Source organism: Pleurodeles waltl, chromosome 8, assembly GCF_031143425.1.
Source record: "Pleurodeles waltl isolate 20211129_DDA chromosome 8, aPleWal1.hap1.20221129, whole genome shotgun sequence".
In the NCBI taxonomy this organism is placed as follows: domain Eukaryota; kingdom Metazoa; phylum Chordata; class Amphibia; order Caudata; family Salamandridae; genus Pleurodeles; species Pleurodeles waltl.
This window is the reverse complement of record NC_090447.1, coordinates 984,369,962-984,378,772: the sequence shown is the minus strand read 5'-3', so window position 1 is coordinate 984,378,772 and position 8,811 is coordinate 984,369,962.

Here is an 8,811-nt window from a genome sequence, read left to right as displayed (position 1 = left end):
GGGGGGACACTTGTCATGTATTTGGACATGGTGCTGGCAGATTAGGTTTATCATACCTAGCTCTCATTAGGTTAGAGATTAGGTTCTCTTTGCTAGGAATTTTATATCTCATGTTTATTGTAAGATGGCCGGGAAGTTATATTCACAACTCTCATCTTCACAATTATGCTTCTTTTACTGTTCATTATCCTAATCATTGCAGCTCATACATTTAATCGGAGATTGCAATCTTTTCAATACATACACTGAAAACTCCCCTGCATCTCCTTCATTACTTGTGATTGTATGAGACTGGTTGCTAACGTGAAAAAAGGGTAACTGATGTTCCACCATGACTTCCCTGAGATGTCCCAATCTAGAGTCCATGCATAAGGTTGCCATAAATCCCCTTTGCTTTCTGAACTTCGGTGAGGTACTGCTGGTGAGCCGGGAGGGTTGGGCCAACAGTTGCGATGTGTTATAGGAGTGGCTCAGTCACCTACTGAAGTCTTGTCACCCCTAAACCAGCAGTCTTGCCTAGGAGCGAGAGTCCAACTATGAGAAAGTCACAGGGCAAGGTTTGCGTACAACTGGGAGAGCTATTCCAATGCAACCCAGATGCAGGGCTCATTTGCAAAATATGTGCCGAAGCGAAGATTGCAGTTGACTTTTCTATTGTGAAGAAATCGGGTGATGGCTAGAAGCTGGACTACTTGAAACACTGGCTATCTAGCAAAGTTCATGAATATGCTATGGTGTCCTTAAGAAACAAAAGCCCTGCTGTCAGACTGGGTTTTGGAGTGCACACCATGCTGACAGAAACCACCAGTGAGAGATCAAACAGACTAGAAGTAGTTGGACAGCAAAGATTCCTGACCGAAGAGATAAAGATTCTCATCAACAATGTCAAGCAGTCAAGATGAGCACTTCAATGTTGTCTGTTCAAGACATCCTTGACCACCTCACATTGTATGTGAAGATACCAGTCAGCTGGAGGAGCAACAGATATGCTTTTGAGTTTTTGGTGGCCATCAGCAGCATGATCCGCTCTGATGTCATGTCAGAAATTTACAGTGCTCAATATCACACATTGATAATTGATGAGAGCATAGATATTTCAGTTACAAAATGCTCATCCTCTACTTCAAGTTTTGGTAATATCAACAGAGCACAAACACTGTTTGAGGGAATGGTAACTCTGAGTACATGTAATGCAGAGGCTATCACTATAGCTGTAAAAGACTTCTACACTGCCTATAAATTGGACCGAATGAAAATGGTCATGTTTACATCAAATGGTGTATCAGTGATACTGGAAAATAACAATGGTGTTGCTACCCTCCTTAATCAATCATTACCTTTCTAGTTCATCAGCACTGTGCTGCACATTGAGACGATTTGGGAGTTGCTGATGCCTGGAAAAAAGTGCTGACGATCAGGGAAATTGAGACATTACTGAGGACTATCTACACTGTGTTCTCAAGGAGGTCTCCTGTAAGGAAGTCCAAGATGGATGAAATTGCTTTGATCACTGAATGTGAAGCAGTATGCTTCCGGTCACTAAATGAAGTGCAGTGGCTTTCAAGGCATTTTGTTCTTGGTGCACTCTTGTGTAGTTATGAACTTGCTCTCAAATAGTTTGAGCATGAAAATGTTGAAGAGAATGACCCAATTGCTAAATATTGCTACAAAAGAAAATATCTAATGCAAACTACCATATTTCCCTTGCAGCACTGAATAACATTCTGGGTGAACTTGCATCTTTGTGGAAGTTGTTTCAGAAAAGCTATTTGACCACTGTTGAAGCTGTGCAGTATGGAAGAGTGAAAATTGGTCAAATCAAGGAAAAGTATTTGGGTGACACTGCTTTTGGAGCAACACAGTAAGAGATCTGATGGCTTTGTACAGAGAAAACCGAGAGTATGATTGTGAGCCGACATTATCTTTCATTAAACCTCTTTGTAAGGACATGGAAAGAAGGTTCCCAGAAGATGAATTAAAGGAATGGACAGGTTTTGATTTCCATGCAGTAGCAGCACAATTACAGTTTGATTTTGGGGGTGAGAATGTACAAAGACTTTTTGAAAGTATAAGAAGTTCTTGGTCCTGGGTGATTGTGATACACCTGATGATGTTCAGCAATACAGAGATTATAAATATGTGATGGCAGATCATGTAAAAGGCGGGTTATTACGGACCTTCCAAGACATGGTGAATTTCACTCTGCAGAATGCTGCAAAGTATAATGTTGTTTTTCAGTTTGTTGATGTCTGTGCAACTTTTCAGGCTTCAAGTGTAGACTGTTAATGAGGATTCAGCCTCATGAACTCAATCAAGTCTCAATTAAGAAAGAGACTAGAGGAGAGTCATCCATATATGCTGATGAGGACAATGTCCTACCTCTCAAATGGGAAAGTTGACTTAGATAGAGTGTGTCAGCACTGGAAGAATGGCAAGGACCGGCGAAAGAAGCAGACGTGTCACGCATCTAGTGTCGGCACCTGACTTGTCTAAACTCTGACGCGGCTCCTCCTACATTCCATATGTGGCTTGGTTATTATCATTTCTCACCCTGCTCCTTGGCAGGGGCATCATGGCATTTATCAGTAGTATGTGCATCAAATTGTAAATGTTATGTAATTGTACAACTTCCTGTGATTGATGTACAGAGCACTCTGAGAGTGTTCAGTAAAGTTTCATAATGGTTCAACTTCCTGATTTCTGTTTTTTCTAACTGGGGTGTAAGTGTTACTTAACAGGTCATGTCCTTGAGGTGTGCCATTAGGTCGCAAAATTGACTTAATGCCCTATTACATTGAGCAATGTTCGTAAAAATACTCCTAGTTTCTTTAATTATAAAACAAAAGTATGGAGTGGCAAATGCCACTCCTCTGGGAATTGTGAGCTGCACTCACATGAATGGTCAGTTTATTGGCACAGGCACCCTTGGCTGCAGTGCACAGAGACCTTACACTGCCGCACACAGTGGAAAAAAATAGAGGGAACATTGCTCAGCAGCATTCTGTCTTCTTTGGCAAATAAAGAGGTCATCTATGTATCTCTCTTTGTCTCTCTGTTAAGGCTTTAATATCTAAATATACATACACATATATATTGACAGAAAAACAAAGGTTAAAGTCACAAATGTTATATAGGCATTGAAATACTCCAAAAAATAATGTTTCAAACTAGAAAACACTGACGTTGAGCAGTTATATTTCACTGAGCTAACTGTAACTTGTGTCCCCATTGTGCACTGCTAATGACCTAAGATATTACATTAAGCATGAAACATTAAATTATATCATTGATGATATCACTGATGACATCTCAATTTTTATCATTGATAACAACACTAATGACATCATTGATAACACAATAGTCATTTACATCATAGAGTTACTGAGTGTTTCTGTGCTGATACATAGCATGCAAATAGTGTAAGTCTTGGATGAATTTTTTGCATGTTGAAAGTTATATGGTGCAGGGTTTAGAAATCATTAAAGATAAGGGTGGAAGTAGAGCTCCAAGTTAAACAAGGTAAAGGCTGAGCACACCTGACGTAGGTTGTAAAGTTATGATTGAATTTAGGTTGTGGCTTAAAGTTAAAGCCTGTTTCACAAAATCTGTGATAAAGGCTACAGTTACAGTTAACAATAGAGTATAAAACTGTAGATGTCTAGCCATGTGGAATCACACAACCAATACCTAGGTCAAAAAGAGGGTTTATGGGGAAACCTAAGTGATCTTGTTTAAGTCTTTATCCAGTAGTAAATCCAAGACTTTGGACCGGTCGCCTCACCCACAATTTACTGTGGCATACTTTACCACAGGTGACCTATCCATGCCAAGGTAGGTGGATACCACCCTGGCAGATTTGACCACAAATGGGAGTTCTCAGTGAACTTTCACTAGATTAAAGCAGGGATTCAGAGTAATGGAGCAATGACAGGGAAACAAATCATGGTGTCTTTGGAGCACATAATTGTTAGACCTGACAGCCTTAGGGTGGTCACCCCTAACTTTTTGCCTGCCTCCCTCCACTTTTTGGACACTGTTTTTGTTGGCATTTAGACTCTGCGCACTTTACCACTACTAACCAGTGCTAAAGTGCATATGCTCTCTCCCTTAAAACATGGTAACCTTGAATCATACCTGATTGGACTATTAATTTACTTATAAGTCCCTAGTAATGTGCACTCTATGTGCATAGGGCCGGTAGATTAAATGCTACTAGTGGGCCTGCAGCACTGGTTGTGCCACCCACTTAAGTAGCCCCTTTCCCTTGTCTCAGGCCTGCCGTTGCAAGGCCTGTGTGTGCAGTTTCACTGTCACCTCGACTTGGCATTTAAAAGTACTTGCCAAGCCTAAACCTCCCCTTTCTCCACATATAGGTCACCTCTAATGTGTGCCCTAGGTAACCCCTAGAGCAGGGTGCTGTGTGGGTGAAAGGCAGGACATGTCCTGGTAGTGTAAAACTCCTAAATTCGTTTTTGCACTACTGTGAGGCCTGCTCCCTTCATAGGCTAACATTGGGGCTGCCCTCATACAGTATTGAATTGGTAGCTGCTGATCTGAAAGGAGTAGGAAGGTCATATTTAGTATGGCCAGAATGGTAATATAAAGTCCTGCTGACTGGTGAAGTTGGATTTAATATTACTATTCTAGAAATGCCACTTTTAGAAAGTGAGCATTTCTTTGCACTTAAATCTTTCTGTGCCTTACAATCCACATCTGGCTGGGCTTAGTTGACAGCTCCTTGTGCATTCACTCAGACACACCTCAAACACAGGGTACTCAGCCTCACTTGCATACATCTGCATTTGGAATGGGTCTTCCTGGGCTGGGAGGGTGGAGGGTCTGCTCTCACACAAAGGACTGCCACACCCCCTACTGGGACCCTGGCAGACAGGATTGAACTGAAAGGGGACCTGGTGCACTTCTTAGCCACTCTTTGAAGTCTCCCCCACTTCAAAGGCACATTTGGGTATAAAACAGGTCCTCTGCCCTACATCATCAGACACTTGCTGGAGAAGAAACCTGAACCAGAACCTGCATCCTGCCATGAAGAACTGCCTGGCTGCCTAAAGGACTCAGCTGACTGCTTTCTACAAAGGACTGCTGCCTTGCTGTTGCCCTGCTGCCTTGGGGAACTCTTGTCTGGCTGTAAAAGTGCTCTCCAAGAGCTTGAAAGAGACTTGGTTTGCTTTTTAAAGACTTAAGAAACTTTATATCACTTTTCAGTGATATCTCTACAAATTCACATTGCAACTTTATTCGTTTTGACCTACAATTATCCTGATAAATATTATATATTTTTCTAAACACTGTGTGGTGTATTGTTGTGGCGCTATATGGTGGTATTGTATGATTTATTGCACAAATACTTTACACATTGCCTTCTAAGTTAAGCCTGACTGCTCGTGCCAAGCTACCAGAGGGTGGGCACAGGATAATCTTGGATTGTGTGTGACTTACCCTGACTAGAGTGAGGGCTTTTGCTTGGACAGGGGGTAACCTGACTGCCAACCAAAAACCCCATTTCTAACAAGAATAACTTATCTTACAAGACAATAAATGTACTAAATTATTCTGTTTCTTACAAGCATTGTCTTTGTTAGACTTGGCATCATTGGCATGGTCTCCTTTAACTTGTTGCCCCTACTTCCCAGGTTGTTTCTGTGTGTTGGACTTTGTTTTTGCTGTTTTGTTTGCTCTGGCCACTTTACCACTACAGACCAGTGCTAAAGTCTAAGTGTTCCCTGTATAAATTGTATTTGTACATTGGCTTATGCATGATTGGCATATTTGATTTACTAGTAAGTCCATAGTAAAGTGCACAAGATGTGCCCAGGGCCTGTAAATCAAATGCTACTACTGGCCTGCAGCACTGGTTGTGCCACCCACATTAGTAGCCCTGTAAACATGGCTCAGACATGCCACTGCAGTGTCTGTGATTGTAGTTTTAAACTGCTAATTCGACTTGGAAAGTGTACCCACTTGCCAGGCCTAAACTGTCCCTTTTTATACATGTAAGGCACCACTAAGGTAGGCACTCGGTAGCCCCATGGGCAGGGTGCAGTATGTGTCAAAGGTGGCACATGTACTTAAGTGGTTTACATGTGCTGACAGTGACGTACTGCTGAATTCGGTTTTCACTGTTGCAGGGCTATCTCTCTCATAGGTAAACATGGGGGATGCCTTTAAATATTATTAAAGTGCAGATTCCCTTTGGGAGCAGATCGACATGTGGAGATTGGGATCTCTGAACTCACAATTTAAAAATACATATATTAGTGAAGTTGGTTTTGGAATGGTGTGTTGGAAAATGCCACTTTTAGAAAGTAGGTGTTTTCTTGCTTAAACCATCCTGTGATGCTGCTTGTTTGTGGATTCTCTGATAGGGTCAGTTTGACAGTTGGGCTGTTTTGCACTCTCCTCTAGACAGTGACAGAAAGGGAGCTGGGGTGTAGCCTGCATATCCTGAACTGAGGGGAGGAGTGGTCACTTACACCTGAAAGGGCTGTGCCTGCCCTCACACAATGCAGTCTCCTACCCCCCGGTGTGTGTCTGGGGCCTGGGCAGGGCAAGGCAGGATCTTGAAAACAATAGAGACTTCTCTTTGAAGTAGGCCTACTTCAGAGGCAGAAAGGGGTATAAGAAGAGCACCCAAACCTCCTGAAAATCAGATTACTTCAGGAGCCAAAAGGAACCTCTGCCAAGGAGAAGAGCTGGAAGCTGGCGGAGGAGTACTGACCCTTTGCCTGTGACTGTGCATTGCTGGGTTGGCCTACAGAAGCTGCTTCTGGCCTGAGAGAGGACAAATACTGACTTTTGTGTGACTTCCCTTTGGTGAAGAATCTCCAAGGGCTTCAACTGAGCTTGCCTCCTGTTGTTGAAATCTCAGGGACATCAAAGACTTCTCTCTGCCAGCACTTAGGCTTTCTGCTGAGAGTTCTGCCTGCCAAGTGGTTCCCTAACCTGTCTCTGTGCCCTTGAAAGGTGCAGCTGGTGGAAAAGGACCAAACTCCACGCAAAGACCACTGTGCAGGGAAACTTTTGACGCACCAAATGCCTCGTGGCTGAAAGATTATGTGCAGCCGGCCTTGCAGCTAATATCGATGCACCACCTACATTGCAACTGGAAGATCAACACAACGCGGCTGAAGAAACGACTTGCACCATTCACAGCGGCTGCTGTTAACAATGCAAGACCCCACGCAGCACGGTTTCTTGACACCGTGCGATTGGTTTTCGACGCAACATTGTAGGAAAATCAATGCAAAGCCTGCCCGGACCGGAGGTGCTTGTCTGGATCAATGCATCGCTCTCTTGCGCAAGAGAAGAACTGACAAAAGCTGACCCAACCGTAGGAGGAACGACATATGTTCTTGCTTGCAAGTGAGAAATTGATGCATAGCTTCTAAAGTTAAGCCTGCCTGCTTGTGCCAAGCTACAAAGGAGGTGAGTGGGGGTTAACTAAGGGTGATTTTGCTTTACCCTGACTAGAGTGAGGGTCCTTGCTTGGACAGGGGGTAATCTGACTGCCAACCAAAGACCCCATTTCTAACAGTCTTCGAAATGATGTATTGTTCTGGGTAGAATGATGAGTAATGAACTCAGCAGGCAGATGAAATAGATCGGATCAGAATTCTGGCTCTGGCTAGGCTCTGTGACCTGTCCTCAGAGTTGGCTTTAGCTTTGGTTGTGTTACACATATAACCAACAATAACTATCAACCCCTTGCTCTTGCACCCCACGAGATTCATTGTCAATTTCTCACTTCAATTATTGTAAAACCTGTGTACGTCTAGGTTGATAAGAGGTATCACTCTTATACAGTGGTGGATGCTGTCACAAAAAGGTAAGAGACACCTCACATAAGTCACCGTTCATTGCCAGTTGGCTAACAGTCCAACAGACAAGGCTTTTCATCACTGGCACACACCTATTCATGCAAGTTGTGTCCAAAGAGCTGTTTTCATACTGTATTTATACAGACCCTGGATTAGAACCCAAATTAGATGCTTAGATCACTGTGTTAAAGTTGGTCAATTATTTTCAATTGCCAAGAATATTTGCGGCAAATTCATTAGGGCACAGGGACCCCAAGATCACCCACTGAATTACCATCCCAAGGGCCACAGGGTGAATGTCTACCAGTGGACAATTATATTAATTCCTAATAGCAGTTGAACCTTCATGACCACCTGCGGTCCATTGCAGTGCAGATGTTGGCGTAGTGATACTTTCCCCCAATACATCCATGCTCCTCTTATTCTCTTAAATTAACCCAGCAATATCTAGCGATGTTGAACTACACCAGATGGCAGACTATTCCCATTATAATGTACCAAACAACGCCGAAAGGAAATTACATTCTTTCATATATATGCCATGTACAAATATTGTATTACTATTGTTCGAAACACCCTTGCGATTTCTGCGATTACTTTATGTTCCGATGTACAAACTACATGACACAGGATTTCTAACCTTTGATAAAATGCTAATAAAAATACATTTAAAGAAGTGGGGCAGTGAACAGGATCTCGAAAGCATGAGAAAAGTGCATGTTTGGCTTAATTCACCCTGCGGACTGTGTCACATAACGTGAGCTGTGGGGGGAATATCCTACAAAGTGTGCACTGAGAGTACAGTCTCTGCACAGTTTTTCACTATTGTCTTAATTAGTTGAATAGCTGGAGCAGGGCTACTTTACCACCACAGACAATGGTAAATGATTGCTTTTCATAGGACTGTCAAGGCATGTGCTGCTTCTGACTGGACATTTAGTATAATTTGTTTATATATCTAAAGTGAACTACAGAA